This window comes from Phoca vitulina, unplaced genomic scaffold (genome assembly GCF_004348235.1).
Source record: "Phoca vitulina isolate PV1807 unplaced genomic scaffold, GSC_HSeal_1.0 scaffold13, whole genome shotgun sequence".
NCBI classification, from domain to species: Eukaryota; Metazoa; Chordata; class Mammalia; order Carnivora; family Phocidae; genus Phoca; species Phoca vitulina.
In genome coordinates, this window is record NW_022589716.1 from 30,956,358 (window position 1) to 30,977,233 (window position 20,876).

Below are 20,876 nucleotides of genomic sequence, written 5' to 3' on the forward strand. Positions count from 1 at the left end.
GCAGAATAATTCTAAATACTACAGTTTTTTTTTTTCTTTTTGATTTCCTGTGAATTCAGAGCTGACTTTCTTATATGACAGTTGAAAAGAATCTTCTTACTTCTTGTGTATTCTTTTTAATGTGGCCAGGAGAAAGATTAAAGTGAATACTCTCTTTCATAAAGCGGTTGAGAGTTGATTCTGAAATAATGTACCAGACAGTGCTTTTAGAGTGAAAAAATAGCCTCAGAACCCTAAGATAGTCAACATATACCAGACCCGTCTATAAAAAAACATAAAATAGTTTGTGTTTATTGATGCCTTGTGTAAGATGTGGATTTACCAGAAGCATTTGAATTTCATATTTCCCTATGACTGCTAACTGACCAATGGTATTGGTAATATATTTAGAAAGTTTATTTCCTCCTTAAGCATAAGATGCCCATCGGACATTCAAGGAACATTGCTGGAGGCGACTTTGACATTGACAAAGTGGAACATACATTTGGGAAAGGGCTGCTAAAGATGGCCATTCATATCCAGAGAACTAGCATTTTCCCATTTGCTAGGATTTTCCTAATTTGGCAGTGGTTCCTGGATGCCACACCTAGACTTTCTTTCTTTAGCAATGTTGATTTATGGAAATGCTTTGATAGAAGCTCAAAAGCTAACACCAAATTCAGCCGTGCAGAAAGACTCCAAATCATATTCTTCTTTTTTGTCAATATTTTCACTAGGGCAATGTGAGATATTAAATCACCTGGAATTAGTTATGTGCCATTTCAGCAACCTTTTGTGCTCCATCTGCCACAAGCTGTTTGTGCTGATTAGCAGTTTAAAAGTCTGCAGAGGAGGGAAATTTTCAGTAGCTTTTTTCTTTTTTTTTTCTCTTCAGTCCTGTGTGCACTGGGGTAGGAATTACCCTCTATGTAACTCCTGAATAATTTGGTTGAACAGATTCATGCTGGAAAAGAACAGTATCAGAAAAATTTACCTATGTGTCTATAGCTATGCTCCCAGGTACAAAAGAGGAGAATAACCAGTGACTCCAAGTGAAGTAAGTGTGTGTGTGTGTGTGTGTGTGTGTGTGTGGCTCTGATTCCAAGGAGTCATTCATTCATTCATCAAATATTTATTGAGCTGTTTATAAATTCCAGGCACCGTGCTAAGCATTAAGATGAAGACAAATTCTCTGCCTTCCAGGGTTGACCATTACTAAGAATGTCAGCCAATAAATAAGTAAACAAATAAAATCATTATAGGAAAGAAAAAAGGACGATGGTAGAGAAAAATGAAAGGAGGAACTTATTATAGAAAGGGTTTTCTGAGAAGATGACTTTCCAGCCAAGCCAGAAAGGGAGGAAGGCTCACGGAAAGAGCCAGAAGGGCAGGGTTCCAGGCAGAGGGGCAGCAAGCGGAAAGGTACCGTGGAAGACAAGAATTTGGCATGGTCTGGAGCTGACAGAAGGCTAGAACCTGGAGCGTAGGGAGCTTGGGCGCAATTGGCACAGGAAAGGTTAGGGCAGATCTTGTGAGCCCTTACAGGTCATGGATGAGAATATGAATTTAAAGCACCGTATAGGAACTTCAAAGGAATCCAAGCAGTTAAAGCAAGTGGATCTGATTTATGTTTATAAAAAAAAAAAAATCACTTTAGCTGTTGCGTGAAGAGTGGATTGCAACAGGGAGCAGGATCCGTTGGTGTTCCACATGGGGAATGAGAACAACTCGGACTTGAGCTAGGGTGCGATAAAGGGGATTTGTGAGACTGTTTATTGTACTTTTAATAAGATGATATGGGTGGTTTGGGGATTGTTGTGAGAAATAGCACGCAGTCCCTGCAGGCAGAAACCTACATGGGAAACAAGTACAGAATATGTAGTTGTGAGACAAGGAGGTTTAAGATATGTGTCGTCGCCATGCTGCCTCGCTGCAGAGGGATTTGGATGAGCCCCAGGAGGGCTGAGGACTGGGGTGAGTGACATTTAGTGAGCTTCTGGACTGAAAGAGGGCATGCACTCCTGAAAGAATGTGCTACACTGCACTGGAGGAACCTGCTCATTAATTCTTACAGCACTTTTGTGTTGGGTATGGAAGATGAAAGACATTTTCCATTCAATTATTGATCATAAGCATGATATGTGTTGATCAAAATGGCAAGATAATTTGTATCAAATAGAATTCGGTTATCCTTTTTTCCCTTGCTATATTTTAATATATATTTAAGTTTCCCCAAGTGAGTAGAGAACACAGTACCCACCTACCGCTAAGGAAAGAACCATTCTATTGTTAAAAGTGTTACTGAATAGCAAGTAAATTATGTTGACTTTAACCCAAATGCCCACCCTATTTTTTGGTATATACATTAGTAATGTGAAATGCTTCTAAATGAGTCCTTCTAGGAAGATTAAAGTTTAGACTTTGGGTGTTTATTTTCATATTTATGTGAAAAAGATACAATTTATTAGTTATATAGATAATGACAAAGAACAAAGAATAAATTTTAAATTCATAAGAAAAAAACAACACAATGGAAAAATGGGCAAAGAGAAATAACACATTTTAGAAAAAAGAAACTCAGTTGGTCAAAAATAATGTAAAAATGCTGGACCTCACAATAATCAGGGCAATGCAAATTAAAATCTCAGTGAAAACAAATTGTAGTTCATCCATACCATGGAATACTACTCAGCAATCACAAAGAATGGACCTATGCAATAACATGAATGACTCTCAAAAGCATTGTGCTGAGTGAAAGAAGCCAGACACAAAAGGTTAAATACTGTACGTTTCCATTTATAGGATATTCTGGAAAAGGTAAAACTAGAGGGACAAATAAAATCAGTGATTTCAGGGACTGGTGGGTGGGGTTGGGAGTTGAGGTGATGGAAATATTTTATATCTTGATTGTAGTCATGTTTAAACAACTGTATACTTTGTCAATACTGAATTGTACATTTAAAACTTGTTAATTTTACTCTAGGTAAATTATACCTTAGTAAAGCTGATTAAAAAAAAAAAAAGCAATGAGGATCTGTGTTACATTTATTGGGCTATAACAGTGAAAATATCTAAAACTGAATGTTGTGAAGATATCAGGAAATGGGAGCATTCATGCTCTGCTGATGTGAGTAAAAAGTGACAGAACCCCCTTTGGGAGGAGGAATTCACAATAGCTAGGAAGGTTGAAAATATTTATACCCTAGGATGCCCCAGCCATTCTGTAGCTGCATGATTACCCAAGAGAAGTGCTCACACATGTGCTCAAGGGGAACTATACAGTCAGGGAGGAAGAATTTCCTCTGCTATTCAAGGTCCTTCTAGCTGGACTAAGAATCAAATTGACATAAGACAGATTAATGGGAGAAAATCAAATTTAATTTCGTACACATGAGAAATCCACACAAACATGGAAATTCCAAAGACAGGCAAAGTGAGGTATATATGTCCTTCTGACTAAGAAGAAGGGGGTAGGGGTCTGGGACTTCAAAGGGAATGAATGCAGTCCTCCGGAAGATGAAAAAGAGTAAATGCTTGGTAAAGAAATGTTTCTGGGCTACTCAGAAACAATGGACATAGAGGACTTTGATCAAACAGACCTTGCTAGTTTTCCCCTTATCTACTGTAGTAATTCATATCATAATGTAGTTATCTATGGTGATAGCTCTCTTCTTGGAGCAGGACCTCTATCTGTATTATTATTAGGTAGTTGAGGAAGGAAGTAAAGAACTTTTCCTGAATCTGCTGCGTTTTGGTTGCTTTTAACTCAAAATAATCTTTATACCAAAGTGGCTCATCTTGGGACAGCCTGCCTTTATCCCCTACAATACAAACTATGTTCTGTGCAATCATTTGTTTTGTTTTGTTTTGTTTTGGTAGGCTGTATGCCCAACGTAGACCCCAAGATCAAGAGTTGCATGCTCTCCTGACTGAGCCAGCCAGGTGCCCCTTCATGCAACCATTTGTAAGAGTAAAAAGTGGAAACAACCTACATGTCTATCAAAAGGGGTTAAATAGCTTGAAATATATAAAATATTTAGTATATGCATGTTGACTTCTATAGAATAGTTCAAATGAATGAACTAAATATAAATGTAGATTTTGAAAATAATTTATGTGAAAATAAGCAAGTGTCAGAGTGATACCTTGTGTATGATAGTGTTAAAAAATAAAACTCAACTGAGTAAAATTTTAAAATCTTATGCGCTTTATTCAATGATTCTTGAATCAGGCAGTATCCCATCTAGCAGATAGAAAGGAGCTCTGAGTAGCTGTTCAAAATGAAAGACTTCTAGGGGCAGAAGGCGGCACATACAAGGATTAGTAGCAAAAAGTGAATTGTTTCAGACAAGGTGACTTTCCTTTAGAAGGCAGCAGGGGGTCTGTTGGGCCTATTACCTCCTAGTGCTGACCAGGGATTCTTAATTGACTGGTGTAAGATTCCATTCCTGGGACAGGCTGAAACTGTAACTAAGTTAAGGCTTGTTGTGGTTAGGCTCAGCATAAGCAACTCCATTTGGGGCCTCTTGTCTCATTGTCAACAATACCAATTATGTGAATTAAAAATACTCATGCAACATTTTATTTATAGAATAGTATAAAAAATGTGTTGCTTGCACATCAAATTAAATATGTTGGTTCTTTCTAGGAGTAAACGGAGATGGAATTTAGAAGAGAAATTAAGGGACTTTCAACTGAATTTCTTGTATTTTATTTATTTAAATAGTGATTTCGGGGGGCACCTGGCTGGCTCAGTTGGTAAAGCATGTGACTCTTGAACTCTGTGTTGGGGCTTTGAGCCCCATGTTGGGTTTGGAGCCTACTTAAAAAATAAATAAATAAAAATAAAAAGTGAGTTCTGAGGCAAATATGACAAAATGTTAATATTTAAAAATTTAGATGGCAATTATGTAGGAATCTTTAAATTCTATTTCCTGTATCTAAATTTCTTCATAAGATAAAAACATGTAAGCTACATTGCAAAATTGCCAATATAGAATTTGTGTTTTTTGGTCAAGTAGAAACATTATCACCAAAGACTGATAATGAACTGTTTCAGCTCTTGATTACAATGTAGATCTATCAGAGTGTTTATAGGTAACAGACCCTAAACTCATTCAGAGATTAACTTGCTTAGATCTAAGAGAAATCTCATGCCTTTCCATTTTTAATTTCATGGTAGTTGTCAAAGACTAGACAAAAAGTCAACTCAATCTCCTCTTCAGAAGAGTAGAGGTAAACCACATAGTCACACTCCAGTACTTTTTTTTTTTTTTTTTTTAAGATTTTATTTATTTGACAGAGAGACAGTGAGAGCAGGAACACAAGCAGGGGGAGCGGGAGAGGGAGAAGCAGGCTTCCCACTGAGCATGGAGCCCGATGCGGGGCTCGATCCCAGGGCCGTGGGATCATGACCTGAGCTGAAGGCAGACACTTAACAACTGAGCCACCCAGGTGCCCCAGTCACACTCTAGTACTTAACATCTGTACAAAGACTTATATATACATGAGTAGTACTTAGTATTTCAGGTAATCTTCCTGATGTTTATGTTGGTTCTGTAAGTGTTCTTGCTATTGGAATATAGATGAACAAACATTGAAGAGGGAGTTTAAATTACGTGTTTAATATTAAGTTCATGAGACTGTAGATACTGTACTTATGCAAGATATTACTCTATTGTATCTTAATATTTATTGACTTAATTTATAGAAATATTTTATGTGCTCAAAAATGATATGACTACATATGTGACAAATCTTACTTAAAAATGTAGGTTTTTATAAGAAGCAGCATAATTTTAACTTAGGCTTATGGATATAATATTATTTCATCTCCTTGCAAAATAATTGAAGGCAGCATATATTTTGTATCAACCTAAAGAAGTACCAAAAACTGGCTCCTGAAATCAAAATCTAGGTTCTTATCTACATACATCTGTGTTACTTGACCTATATTCAATTCCTATTGTAAACAATTACCACCAGATTAGTGGCTTAAAACGACACAGATTTGTTCTCTAGAAATTCTGGAGTTTAGACCGCCCCAAATCAAAGTGTCAGCAGAACTATTTGCCTTTAGAGCCTCTAGGGGAGAATCTGTTTCTTTGCTTTTTCTAGCTTCTAGAATCCACCTGCATTCCTTGGCTTACGGCCCCATCCTTCATCTTCAAAGCCAACAGTGTAGCATCTTCCAATTTGTCTCTCTCTGCTTTGCCCTATGTCGCCTGTTCTGACTCTCACCTTCTGCCTTCTTCCTATAAGGAACCTGTGATTATATTAGACCCATTCACGTATTCACGTAATCTAGGATAATCTCTCTATCTCACAGTCCTTAATGTAATCACATCTGCTAAGTCCCATTTACCATGTAAGGCAACATTCTCGCAGGTTCCAGGGATTAGGATGTAGGTATCCTGTGATGTCTTTATTCAAACAACTACACCACCCTTCAAACTATTTTCCGGTTGAAATATCCATGAAATTAAGTGAACTTTTGGTGAAAACATTTTGGTCCATCACTATCACTATATGATATAAAATAGTGATACTTAAGTGAAGTGTTATGGGAACACAAATCTGCATTGCAAAGTTAATATTAGAAGGTAAAGGCTCTCTAAGTATTGACCCATAGAGTTAAAATAACTTTTGTGTGGGCAGTATACCATCTTTTGTTTTTAAAGGAGTAATCTGTTCAGAATGTGGTATTTTTGTACTGTAACTACATTGTATCATGGATAAAGAATAGGACATATCTCAGAAGATTGTTGCAATTACTAAATGAAATATTTTTAAAACTGTTACAGCAGTGACTGGCATGTAGCTTTTGCTAAATACATGCTTGTTGCATTTGTTAATATTACTAGATTCACTGAATTATCAAAAACCATATTGACTACATTAAGTAACAGAATTTAGTGGAAGAGAAAATGCAAAAAATTGATTTTAACTCAAAAGGAAAAAATATTTTGAGAAAATAAAATAAAAGGACTGTGTCAGGTACTAATTGACTAGAGGATTAAGCTCATAAATCCTTTATTCATTCAATAGGTAGTATTGAACACTTAGGATACCATGTTGTCTATTAAGTTCAGGAACAATGCTGAGCAACTGGAATGCTACCTACTCTTACAGAGCCTACATTCTAACTCAGGAAGACTGTTAATAGAGGAGTAATAAGCGTTGGGATGGAAGTTGTACAGGGTATCAGATTGTCTTTTATTTGATTCTTAGAGTTAAGCCAAATTTAACATCTCTGAAGTCTGAAAATGAATATAGAGATTCATCCAGTAGAATGGAGTCTATATTAATTCTTAAAACATATCTTTTTTTTTTTTTTTTTTTTCCTTTATAAGACAGCTCATAAAGCCAAAGTGAAAGCTGGGTCAAACATGAAACAATTCAGCTTCTTTCTTTCTTTCTTTCTTTCTTTCTTTTTTTTTTTAAAGATTTTATTTATTTGACAGAGAGAGACACAGCGAGAGAGGGAACACAAGTAGGGGGAGTGGGAGAGGGAGAAGCAGGCTACCTGCTGAGCAGGGAGCCCGATACCGGGCTCGATCCCAGGACCCTGGGATCATGACGTGAGCCGAAGGCAGACGCTTGACGACTGAGCCACCCAGGCACCCCAGCAATTCAGTTTCTTATGCCCATGCACCCACTGATAGTCCCACACTCACACAAACATACATACTCACCACCACCATTGTCTAGGAATTTAACAGTGATTGTGCTTCTCTAGGTTTCCAAAATCAAGAGAGTGATTGTGAAATAGGTAATGAAGGAGATAATTGGTACTTTTCTGCCTTTTCTTAAAGTGGAAATATTTCTATGACTGTTAGAGAAAAAAATTACCTTATATTTTTTATCTTTCCCGTCATTTTCCAAAATGCTTCCTCCTCTCCCCAATGTTTAGTAGACAATCCACTACAAGTAGATACTTTCTGATAGACTACACATAGGAGAGTTTTGAAAACATAACAAGAAGGGTGTCTTAGTCCTTGTCAAAATATTTTCATGCTGAAACCAGGGAAAATTTTTGGTGAAAGCTGAAATGCATGTTAGTTTAATTCATGCCTATTATTTCAGGTAAATAATTTCACCAGGAGTTCTTCATTGGTAAAATCAGTGTTTATGTCATGTAAGAAAGCAGCAGGTGTAGTTATTACCAGGGTTGAAAATGTATAAATGTTATCCACCTCCTCCCACCCATGTCTTACTTTTACTTTAATAACCACCACCTATGAATGCCCATCTATTAAAACTAAGCAGGAAGTTGTCTTGTAAATCATTTTTAAAAATATTTTTCTGCTTCACTTTTTATAGAAAATATATGCGAAGAAACATGGGAAGACAGGAAATGATCTATTAGTCCCATAAAGGTAGACCTGAAGTTGGGGCCTGGACTAGCACTGGGTATGTGTGCAACAGGAAGCGATGCTCCTTAGGACTGATGGGGAGAGTATTATGCTTCTGAGCTAAATGAGAAAAGCAAACAAAAACCCTGTCTTTTCTCTAGCATTCTTAATTGCTTTCTATGGAAATAAGGGCTAAAAGGTTCATAACACTTTGAAATACAGTAGGTGATATATGTTTGGAGAGAGGAAACAAAAGGCATAGAATAGAAATCAAAAGCTTTCAGAAATAGAGCAAATTCTGGAGAAAATAGCATGTGTGGACACCAACTACAGTTTTAGTGCGGGAGAGTTACAGCAGAAATGTCGGCTTTTTTTAGTACTTAGGGGCTTTCCAGCCTTTTAGACAAATTGCTCTCCTCTGTGCATCTACATTGTTTTCTCCTCTGGGATCTTCTTTTTTGTCTCACTTCTCTTTTTACTATCTGTCCACTCCTGGAGATACCTGCACTCATTACTTTGGGTCTCCCATTAGTGATTTTGTTACAGTATCTGCAGTCTGCCATGTTTGCTTCCAGCAGTGAGCCAAAGGGAAGGGAAGCAGCCCAGTGCTCTTCAGGAGAGGTTATTGGCTCAGGCTGAGCTCCTTCAGCAATCCACACTGGCTCTAGGAAGATGAGTGACAGGACTTCTCATTTTCTCTCTTACATTTATCACAGCTAATGCCCTGATGTATCTATCCATCTACCAACTGATAGATGGATCCATCCATGCACCTATTTATTTTGGCATACAGCTTTGCAGTTGAGACAAACAATACCTGAATGGATTTGATCTATCACAAGACTGCTGTTGAGATTAAAGAATCAGGATTCAGAAGAAGTTGAGACCAAGTTTAATGATGTTTTTGGAATGTGTAGTTTTAATAATGATATGTTTTCTTCAAGGGAATTTCAATTCAGTTAAGTATGTAATGAAAACACAGGGGAGTGTTTGAAGAATCATTTAGTCTCTGTCCAGGTGGCATGCTTTTGGATGGAATTACATACAATCTAAGAATTGAAAAAAAAAAAAAAAGGCCCTTAGAGGATTACCCCAATCACTATATATAGTGATTGGGGTAATCCTATATATAATCCTATATATTGTAGTTAAAAAGAGCTGGTAAGGGGGGAGGGCAGAGGAAGAGGGAGAGAGAATCTTAAGCAGTCTCCACGCTCAGCGCTTAGCCCGTCACGGGGCTTGATCTCATGACCCTGAGATCATGACCTGAACTGAAATCAAGAGTTAGGAGCTTAACCAACTGAGCCACGCAGGCGCCCCGCCAGAAAAATATTTAAACCGTGTTTCTGCTTAAACTGTGCAAAAATGTCTATTTAGATGTTAAATATTAAGTGGGATACCTACACATGACTAAGACATTTTTATATATACTCAGTTATGCATGTGTAATAGGGACAGTATTTTTAAAATGATCATACCTAAATAGTTACTTTATTTCTATTTATTTTTTGTAGTGGAATTAAGCAGATTATAATTTTCATAGACTGAATGCACATGGGACTCCGTATCTTCACATAGTAAGTATATTGGTGGTAATACAATTTTAGAATGGCTCATTAGCCCTTGTGAGGTCCAGTGACATAGGATAGCAATAGATTGCTATCAAAGCCAAGAAGAAGGGGCGCCTGGGTGGCTCAGTTGGTTAAGCGACTGCCTTCGGCTCAGGTCATGATCCTGGAGTCCCTGGATCGAGTCCCGCATCGGGCTTCCTGCTCAACAGGGAGTCTGCTTCTCCCTCTGACCCTAACCCCTCTCATGTGCTCTCTCTCATTCTCTCTCTCTCAAATAAATAAAGAAAATCTTTAAAAAAAAAAAAAAAAAGCCAAGAAGAAGATAAGGCGGCATCTTTTTCATGTAGAGCTCTAAATCCTCTATTGCTTTGAAATCACCTCGGTAGTATATTTTAAACTCAAGACAAGCTGTCTTTCTGGTTCCTGATGATTGTTTTAATGGTGGATTTGACCATATGTATATCAGATATGGAAAGTAATGTCCATTAAATGAGGTAAAAATGTTTTTTTAGAGAGAAAAAAAGTGATTTAAATTTTTAGATTCTCATGGGACCTCATTAAAGTTCTCTTTCTTTAATAGATTGTGCAGCCTAATAGTTATCAGGAATCCTGCAGTGCACATGGCTGATAGGTTAGTTTACACAGGATTAATTGTGTACTTTTGCAGGCAACCAGCACAGTGAACATTGATTTTTGCATTAGCCCCGTGTGTTGTTTGTAAGAGAGATTCTGCTTTCTATTTTAAGGTGGTGTAACATTTCACTTTTTATTAATTATAATTTCTCCCAACATGTTTTATGCCTGACATAATTTATTATAAGTTTTTCCTAATGTTTTTTTTCTAATTGCTATGTCCTTCGGAAACTTCATTAATTTTGAGCACTGATGTGTAAAAAAGTGACAGGAGAAAATGCCTTTCACAAAACATTCTCTGACTGGCCAGTTTCCCCATGCCTCCATCGATAAGTTGCCCAAATCTTTTCTTAGAATACAGAAGCAATGCAGTTGCATCTACTCCAGCTATACTGTGAATAATTAATGCAAGAAATAACCTGAGAATATTGCATTTCTCAAAGCCAAAAATGTGAATGTCCAAAGGAGAGCAGGCTGCTCAGAACAGAGTCTAGTTTCTAGACTATGTAAATCTCTAGAGCCTCATATTTCCTGAAATAATGTCCATATGGAAGGAATAGAGAAAAGGGTCTTTTGCTTGAATTTTCCAGATAATTAGTTCAGCTCTCAACTACTACAGTGTGTCCACTCTCTGTGGGTATAAAATGCCTATTAGGATTTCAGTGGGATCGTTATAGCTGGGTTCAGAATATACTTTGTTATATTCTATGTGCTTTTGAGAAAACAGAAAATGATGTTGATTGCATGCAATTTAGGCCTAATCTTTACACTTTTCTTGTCTTGAACTTGCAAATCAATTACTTGCCTGTGTCCCTCTTACTTCCCCCATTTGAGGCTCCATTAGGTAAAATTTTCCTCCCTTCATATCATTGTGGTTCTTCCAGTAAAAGGAGTTGACCACCTCTTAGTTTTTGCTGCTTTTGTTTTGTTTTGCTTTGCTTTAAGTGGATCCTCCCTCACCCTTCTCCCCCACCATGAGTGTCTGCAGCATTATAAAGAGCCAATAAGGAGCTGTACAAAGTGAGTATTTAAAATGTGTACTGAGTGACCAACTGGCCCCTCCTGGAAGAACCCTCTTCAACACTTGGTTACCACAACTTCAAAAAGGAGCTTGCTTCTGAAGGATCAAAGGATCTCTTGTATAAAAATTTGGAGCATTCATGATAAAATGAAGAGAATAGCATGTCTTTTAAGCTCCTGTATGACGCCTGGATTATGTGGAGAGACTAAGGAAGTGGTGGTTCTCTCAGGCTTTTGTGTCATGTTAAACAGAAATAGATGAAAGCAAAAGCTTAAAACTGACAAAATCCCAAGTAGAGAAGCTCTGGTCCACAGCTCATTCACTGGGTCATAACAAACCACCAACTGATGATTTGAAGAAAAAAAAAAAAAGGAAAGAAAAAAGAAAAGCCAAGCAAGGAAGAAGAGATTTCCTTTCATAGTGAAGGACTAAATTTGTTTTGTGTCATTTTAAACTGTGCACCTTCACAAAGTGTGTACACCACTTGTTTTTCTGATATAGAAATTGGGTCATGACATTGTTGAGAAAGGACTGGAATTGGAATCCCAATACTGGGTTCTACACTTGACCTTTGTCACTTGCTACCTGTGATATTAAAGAAGTAACTTAACCCTCTGCATTTTATTTTTCCTCATTTTTAAATGAATCTAACAAATTGACACAAACTTGTTTTAAGGGATTAAATGAAAAAAAAATCTTTGTGAGAGTGTTATAAAATGTAAGGTTTTATATTGTTATAATATAGGTAGTTTGCAATAAAATTTGATTAAACAATTACAACAGATTTTAGTTCTCTGTTTTGAGGCCGAATATTTACTTTTTACATTGAACTTTGTCTTGAGTAGTTTGAATAATTTTTGAAACCGCTGTAATTGTGTTCAATACAGTGTATGCATGAACATATGTGTATGCTTCTGGAGAGAGTCCTTAGCTTTCTGCAGATTTTCAAATGCATCTGTGACCTTCATGGAGTTAAGAACCCCTTAACTAGATAAATCATCACCAATTTCCATTTCACATTAATTGGTGGTACTGGTACTATAGTACTGGGTACCTGAAGAGTGAGTTTAATATATTGGTTTATATTTACTAAGAGTTTTTGTCTAATGGAAATTCTACTGGAGGAGAATATCAGTGCAGATTGGAGATCTGAATAACTTTCCCCAATATTTCTTAAAAAAATTTTTTTTTGGTTATTTCCCATAATTGTGGCAGGTTCTTTTCTTTCTTTCTTTCCTCACCACCAAAATTACCACCACCATCTATTCCTCTTTTGCTTGAAATGTGTAGATAATTACAGATGCACAATTTTATGGAAAACTGAAACAGACCTGGCCCACAGGTGAACTTTCACATTTTGTAAAATAGGACTGCGTTAAATATAGTATTTTTCTAAATGTTGTCTTTTAATATCTAAAAATGTTTATGTTAATTGAAATTTTCAACTGACAGTGTATCTCTAGATTTTATTTCTTATTCTCTATCACCCCAAATGTATCTCACTGTAAATGTGTTGGTGTGATCCTCAACTATACTTCCAACTTACCTAGCCCAGTACCAATTTTGTTGTAATAGATGCTTTTCAAAGTATCCCTAATGATATTCTACTTTTAACATTGTCAAAAATCTTTGGATCACCTTATATTTCTGATTGATTTGCTGATCACTTTTTGGTTGGAGTGAAAGGCATGGTAACCCCTACTGGTTGACCACAATGTTATGCTTAGAATTCATATATTCATCTCTTTCACTGAGAGTAGTTTGGCATCTACCATGTATTGAACTCATTGTGGAGGCACTGGGGAATCATGGTCTTGGCCCACATACGTTCAGGTTGTTTCAAATTATTAATTTGGTCTCTTGAGTAACACCATTAAGTTTATCATTCCACTTGCACACAGTTTCCTGGAGCTCTTCATATATAGTCCTTTTTATTTGATCCACATTAAAGATATTTTGAGAATTGTCATTGAATTTGTATATTCTGTTCTGCATTATAATTAATAGGAATTATCATTTTATTATGATGAATTAGAGGTTAAATAGTCTACTTAGACTATTTAGACTATTACACTCTAAATGTCTAAATGTCCTTCAGTTTTTAGACATCTTATGACATCTCTTTGTAGCAGTTTCTAAAGTTTATTTATTTTTTAATCATTTCTACACCCAATGTAGGGCTCAAACTCACAACCCTGAGATCAAGAATTGCATACTCTTCCAAATGAGGCGCCAGATGCCTTTAGATTTTTTTTTAGTTATTGAGTAACTGATTCATGCTCTGCTGATTAGCTCTTTACTTTCACAGTTTTATAAGTTGGGTTTTGCTCTTATTTTTTACACAACAAACTTTCCATTTGCTATTGAGTATATATAAAATAATAATTATGTTAGACTATTTTTAATTGAAACATCGTTTTTTCTTAGCTTTATTGTGGTATAACTGACACATAAAAATTGTGTATATTTAAAGTGTGCAGGGACACCTGGGTGGCAGTCGGTTAAGCATCTGCCTTCAGCTCAGGTCATGAACCCAGGGTCCTGGAATCGAATCCCGCATGGGGCTCCTTGCTCAGTGGGGAGCCTGCTACTCCCCCTGCTCGGGCTCACGCTCTCTATCTCTCTCTCTTCTCTGACAAATAAATAAATAAAATCTTTAAAAAAAATAAAGTGTGCAACATGATTTTATATACATATACACTGCCAAATGATTACCACAATCAAGCTAATGAACATATCCACCACCTCATATAGTTACCTTGTGTGTGTGTGTGTGTGTGGGGGGGGGGTATTTAGGATCTACTCTCTTAGCAAATTTCAAGTACACAATAAAGTATTATTAACTCTAGTCACCCTGCTGTCCATTAGCTCCCCAGAACTTAATCATTTTATAACTGAAAATTTGTACCCTTTGACTAACCCCCACCCAAGTCCCTGGCAGCCAGCACTCTGTGCTTCTATAAGTTTGACTTTTTCAGATTACACACACATAAATGAGATCATACAGTATTTTTCCTTTAGTGTCTGACTTATTTCAATAGCATAATGTCCTCTGGGTTTATCCATGTTGTTGCAAATGGCAGGATTTCCTTCTTTTTTATGGCTGAATCATATTTCAGTGTGTGTATGTGTGTGTGTGTCACTATTTCTTTATCCATTCATCCATCAGCAGACACCTAGGTTGTTTATAGCTTGGTTATTGTGAATAATGCCTCAATTAACATAGGAATGCACATATGGCTTTGGCATACTGATTTCATTGACATTATCTCTGTTACGTGGTTTATCATTTATAAAATCTTATTTCCACTCAGGGTGGTGAGGCAGATTTTTGTTAGCTCCAATTTAAAAAAAGGAGGATGCAGAAGTTCATGGTGGTTGTGACCTACTTAAGGGTACAGCTAATGAGTATCTGTACCCTTGCTGTTTGTTGTTGCTGTTTGTGTTCCCCATCATTTAACCTTACATCATATCTAGAATTTTCTAAGCTGCTTTGCTCCCTTCTCTGCTCAAAGACCTTCTCTGAAAGGAACCAAGGAGCACTTAAAATTCTTCCTCTAAGGTAAGGGCTGAACTCAACATCTTAGACAAAATCAATTCAGTTGCTTCTTTTCTTCCCTTTTTCTTTACTTCCTAATGAATCAAGACATCCGACATCCTTGGAACCTTGAGTTTATCTGAGAATACAAAGATATGAACTAGAATAATCATCCTGATACATAAATTTGAACTTGTCATTTTCTACTAAAAACACACAATGGTCTTCTGTTCCAAGATGAAGTTTAATTATCTAAGCATGACACCCAGGGCTCTTCACACCTTCACCGCAATCCAGCTTTTCAGCATCACATCTATTTTATCTACTCTTTGCCCTCGTCTTCAGCCTCTCAAACTTCATCTGTCTTGTTGACTATGCCCTGATTTCCTAGGCTTCTTAGTTTCCTCTCCTGCTATCCCATAGCCAGCACCACCCCCACCCGAATGCCATTCTTTTCTTTATAGCTTCATAAACTGAGCCATTTACTTACCTAGCTCAAATGACTATGCAGCTTTGGAGGAAAAAAAAAAGTTTTGATTTCCTCTCTTGTTTATTTTGATACAAAAGATAATTCATGATCATTAAAAAAGTATTTATTAAATTAGATCATCTTCAATCTCTCCTCGTCTCTTCCAGTGTTACTTCCCATGAAGCTATAGAATCATACCTTTTTTTTTTTTTTGGCAAAATTGAACTCATACTTCATATGAAATTTTGTAGTGCTTTATTTCATCTAATTTTATAACATAAGAAATTTCTCTCAGCATTCAATATTCTTTGGAAACACATTTTTTTAAAACTACAAAGTTGTCTAATACACAGTCTATTCTAGGTACTTATTATTTCTCTATTACTGAGCATTTAGGTTGTTACCAAAATTTTATTGTTATAAATTACACTGACTAAATACGATTTTACATTAATGTTTGAACATATATCAGCGTGTTTAAACTCAAGCTAGTTTTCTATTTATGCGAAGATTGGCTTAAGCTGAAGAACATAAAATGGTGTGTTAGATTATTCTATAAGGTAAAGTGTTTATAATGTTAATGTAGAGATACACAATATTTTTTACATATTTGTATGTATATATACATATGTGTGTGTGTATAGCACTGGTTGAATATTGATATATTAACTGGGAAAGGAAATGCACTTAGTAGTTTTTACCTTTGACAGATGATTTTATTATATATATGCATATGTATATGTGCATATATTTACATATACAAATATATTCACATACATATGTGTATATGTATGTGTATACATAACTATTTGTATTTTACCAGATCTCTACAGTGGACATTTAATACTCATAATAAAGCAAAAAAAAAAAGAAAAAGAGACCTCAGCCGCAGCAACTTCTTCCTAGAAACATCGCCAAAGGCAAGGGAAGCAAGGGCAAAAATGAACTATTGGGACTTCATCAAGATAAAAAGCTTTTGCAAAGCAAAGGGAACAGTCAACAAAACCAAAAGACAACCGACAGAATGGGAGAAGATATTTGCAAATGACATATCAGATAAAGGGCTAGTATCCAAAATCTATAAAGAACTTATCAAACTCAACACCCAAAGAACAAAGAATCCAATCAAGAAATGGGCAGAAGACATGAACAGACATTTTTCCAAAGAAGACATCCAAATGGCCAACAGACACATGAAAAAGTGCTCAACATGACTCGGCATCAGGGAAATCGAAATCAAAACCTCAATGAGATACCACCTCACACCAGTCAGAATGGCTAAAATTAACAAGTCAGGAAATGACAGATGTTGGCGGGGATGTGGAGAAAGGGGAACCCTCCTACACTGTTGGTGGGAATGCAAGCTGGTGCAGTCACTCTGGAAAACAGTATGGAGGTTCCTCAAAAAGTTGAAAATAGAGCTACCATACGATCCAGCAATTGCACTACTGGGTATTTACCCCAAAGATACAAAAGTAGGGATCCGAAAGGGTATGTGCACCCCGATGTTTATAGCAGCAATGTCCACAATAGCCAAACTGTGGAAAGAGCCAAGATGTGCATCGACAGATGAATGGATAAAGAAGATGTGGTGTGTGTATATACACACATACACACACACACACACACACACACACACACACAGGAATATTATGCAGCCATCAAAAGGAATGAGATCTTGCCATTTGCAACGACGTGTATGGAACTGGAGGGTATTATGCTGAGCGAAATAAGTCAAACAGAGAAAGACATGTATCATACGACCTCACTGATATGGGGAATTCTTAATCTCAGGAAACAAACTGAGGGTTGCTGGAGTGGGGGGTGGGGTGGGAGGGATGGGGTGACTGGGTGATGGACACTGGGGAGGGTGTGTGCTCTGGTGAGCACTGTGAATTGTGCGAGACTGTTGAATCTCAGATTTGTACCTCTGAAACAAATAATGCAATATATGTTAAGAAAAAAAAAAAGAAAAAGATAGCAGGAGGGGAAGAATGAAGGGGGCGAAATCGGAGGGGTAGACGAACCATGAGAGATGATGGACTCTGAAAAACAAACTGAGGGTTCTAGAGGGGAGGGGTGTGGGAGGATGGGTTAGCCTGGTGATGGGTATTAAAGAGGGCATGTACTGCATGGAGCACTGGGTGTTATGCACAAACAATGAATCATGGAACACTACATCTAAAACTAATGATGTAATGTATGGGGATTAACATAACAATAAAAAAATTAAAAAAAAAAACAGAAAAAAAAAAAAAGAAAAAACCAAAACCAAAAATATAACCCACAAGTTATCCACCTTAACCAATTGCCATCTCCTTCAAAGCCTTTCTAACATGACATCATAGGTAAAAAAGAAATGAGTTTCTCATGGGTGGAATAGTAAAACCACTTGAAAATTATTTGTCTCCGAAGGTTTACTGTGGTATGAGACAATCACCACCACAGTATTGTTACTGTAGCTATCAATACTAAAATGCAGACAGGACTGAAAAATATTGGGAATGTGGACAGAGTACTGAAACTTAATCTTCTTTTGAGGAAGAGTTAGAGAGCGTAGCCCTAGGTGTGCTTTGGGGAAGATGAGAGGGAAGCAGAGATCCTAAGGTCCATAGGCCAATGGAGCAACAACAGTGGAGGCTGGTCAGGGGTTGAAAGCTGTTTGAGCAAATACTCTGACCAAAGCAGCAGGTGGAATGGCTCAAGCAGGAAATTGGGAATAATATCCTGGGTTTGGATGTGTTTAGACAAGTTCTTATTTCAGGGACATAGGGCTCTCCATTCATGGGCAGGCCTTTGCCACAGTGCCGGACATAGAGTAGTCAAGTAATAAATACTTGAATGAATGAACAAAGATCCCTTGTACGATGCCTTCAGGCAGAAAGTCCTAATAGTGGTATTAACTTGTTTTCGTACCTAAATGTGCCTGAAAGACTTTCATGCAGTTTTCATATGTACTTTAGTATGACTTTTAATGACTTGGAATTCCATTCTTTAATCGTGATTGAAAATATGTGTGGTCACTAAGTTTGCAGCCCTAAAGAACACGAGTCTGGCTTAAAAATGCTCTGATGTTGTGATGGTACCTTTGCTAGTATATAAGACTATCACAATTATAAAGCTGATCCCAGAGAAACGGTTTTGTAATCCTAGGCAATATGTAAATTCTTTGTGCCTCAGTTGCCTTATCTTTAAAATGAGGAACTTAAAAACAAAAAGTGTCTGCCTCATAGCTTGTAAGGATAAAATGAATTCATAAAATAAAAAACAGAGCCGTGCCTGGCATACAGCAAGCCCCACGTGAATGTATCCTATTATCTCATTACTGAATGAGCCTGACCTTGGTATTAACTTGTCCACAACCACCTGATTTGATCAGGCTTTAGTCAAAGGAGAGCTTTGCTTTTCTGATATATGAGATGATCATCGCATACATTTTGGATCATATACAAAAGCAAAGTGATCCTCAGTCAGTTGTGTTCAGAATTGCAGATTTGCTATGGACATTGGTACTTCCTGGGGAGACAATCTACAGTTGCATTAGAAAGTAATATAAAATCAGAGCTAGACCCTGTTTGAGATCTAAAAGATTATCTATTCAATTTATTCTTAACATAAAACATTGACATTTTTACTTACTACTTTCAAAACCATTTCAAACACGATTTCATTTGCTACAGTACAATCAGCAGAATTGAGAAAATGAAGAATGTTCCTGCCCATCACACAACAGGGTGATAAACGGGATGGGCAGGTCCATAAGAGGGACTCTGGCCTCTGGTAGGTGAGACTTCTACGTTGTATGATTTGGAAAAACAACAGCTTCTCCCTTGGTGTCATAGGGCTCTAGTCCAAGCTTTGTGATTTGACTAGGTACTGTGGCTGAATCTTGCCCCTCCGGGGTTGTTCTCAGTATTCATGGTTGGAAGACCACAGATGGTGCCATGAGGGGCCTGTGCCTTGTAGATGTGGCCTGTGGCCTCAGGACCTACTCTGCCACTGTGGTATTCTGCTACAACAAATTCCCTTAAACTCTTTATGAGAAAACTTCCTCTCTGAGAGGGATTCCTGTAGGGGATCAGTCATGTTGATCTTCACCTCTCAGATAGCAACAGAATAAATCCTGTCCACAGTTGATTGCAGAGAAAATGAGGAGTTGCATAATTTTCCCAAGGTGACACAGCTAGGAAGTGGCAGAACTCATTCATTTAAACAAATATTTCTTGATCACCTGCTGTGTGCTACATGCTCACTGGCTCAAAACTCCAAAGTTCCTGAGTGTAATTGGTAGCATTGGTCAGATCCAGTTCCTTCTAGATCAGCCATCCATAGAGAAGGGAAGGGTTCTTGAGAGGTATATTGGTTCTCCGCAATGTTCTCAAATGGTAAATACCCTTAAAGTAGGGTATAAACCCTGCTTTCTATTAATAAACTGTGAGTGCACTTGCCAAAAATAGCTCTCAACCTTTCTGGAAGCTAGGTACTTCTTTGACATTTATGACCTGTCATGGTAATAGAATTCTGTTGTATATGATTTGCTCTCAATTTATTTCTGAGGGAATCTTTACTCTTTCAAGTTATAAAAGTCCAAGATTATAGAAAACATAATTATATTCACCTCTCCTGGATCTTTCAAGATTTTATTCATTTTGATCTATCTGTTCTGTGTATTCATCTTTCCACAGTTTAGATTTCTAATCATTTAATCTTCCCTTGTGTAAAAGTTCATACCCCAGCCTCTCTAATATTATATATAATTTGCCCTTCTCTTTCTTATTCAGCTCCATTATCAGAGCAATTTTTCCTATAATCATCTCTTTCAGCTCCATTATCAGAGCAATTTTTCCTGTAATCATAAGCTTTTTTTTTTTTTTTAAAGATTTATTTATTAGAGAGAGAGCTGGAGCACATCTGAGCAGGGGAGGGGTAGAGGGAGAGGGAGAATCTCAAGCAGACTCCCTGCTTAGCATGGAGCCCAACACAGGACTCCATCCCAGGACCCTGAGATCACTACGTGGGCCAAAATCAAGAGTTGGCCACTTAACCGACTGAGCCACCCAGGCACCCCTTTCCTGTAGTCATAAACTTTTAAGGCAAAAAGAAACTGTAAAAAATAGTTGTTAGCATTCCCGTGTTGTAAATGAGGCTACTGAGACCTAACTTGGTTAAGAAACTTGCTGTTAATGAGCATTGTTAATGATAAAGCTAGCAATAAAATTCACATGGTCTTCTGACTTGCCCTAGAGTATTCTTCTATTAGCCTCCTTACAACAGTTGGATGTATGACTTTAAAAAATAGTAGGAGATAGAG

General features: G+C 37.1%; 1 protein-coding gene across 11 annotated transcripts in view; it reads left to right on the forward strand.

Moving 5' to 3' along the window:
• The window catches only part of CHL1 (cell adhesion molecule L1 like), a 207,054-nt gene that overhangs the window by 20,485 nt on the left and 165,693 nt on the right, over positions 1-20,876 (forward strand). Inside the window, exon 2 of one of the 11 annotated variants that reach the window (XM_032411791.1) lies at positions 9,848-9,910. The exons of the other annotated variants lie outside the window; for them this stretch is intronic. The gene's annotated coding sequence lies outside the window, so the exon portion shown is untranslated. The remainder of the gene's footprint in view (positions 1-9,847; positions 9,911-20,876) is intronic. 11 annotated transcript variants of the gene reach the window in all.